Source organism: Rhincodon typus, chromosome 29 (genome assembly GCF_021869965.1).
Source record: "Rhincodon typus isolate 14 chromosome 29, sRhiTyp1.1, whole genome shotgun sequence".
NCBI lineage: Eukaryota > Metazoa > Chordata > Chondrichthyes > Orectolobiformes > Rhincodontidae > Rhincodon > Rhincodon typus.
This window is the reverse complement of record NC_063360.1, coordinates 23,315,613-23,316,027: the sequence shown is the minus strand read 5'-3', so window position 1 is coordinate 23,316,027 and position 415 is coordinate 23,315,613.

Sequence of the window (415 nt, the reverse complement as noted above, 5' to 3'; positions counted from 1 at the left end):
GGGGGGGGGGAAAGTTATGGTCTTTGAAAAATGAGGACAACTGAGATGTACGGGAGTGGAATGCCTCATCCTGGGAGCAGATGCGGCAGGGGCGAAGGAATTGGGAATAGGGGATAGCATTTTTGCAGGAAGGTGGGTGGGAGGAGGAGTATTCTAGGTAGCTGTGGGAGTCGGTGGGCTTGAAATGAATATCGGTTTCTAGGTGGTTGCCCGCTATGGAGAGAGAGAGGTGTTAGAGATGGTCCAGGTAAACTTAAGGTTGGGGTGGAAGGTGTTAGTGAAGTGTACGAACTGCTCGAGCTCCTCGTGGGAGTACGAGGCGGCGCTGATAGTCATCAATGTAACGGAGGAAGAGGTGGGGTTTAGGGCCGGTGTAGGTACGGAAGAGGGATTGTTCCGTTTTGCAACTTAAACT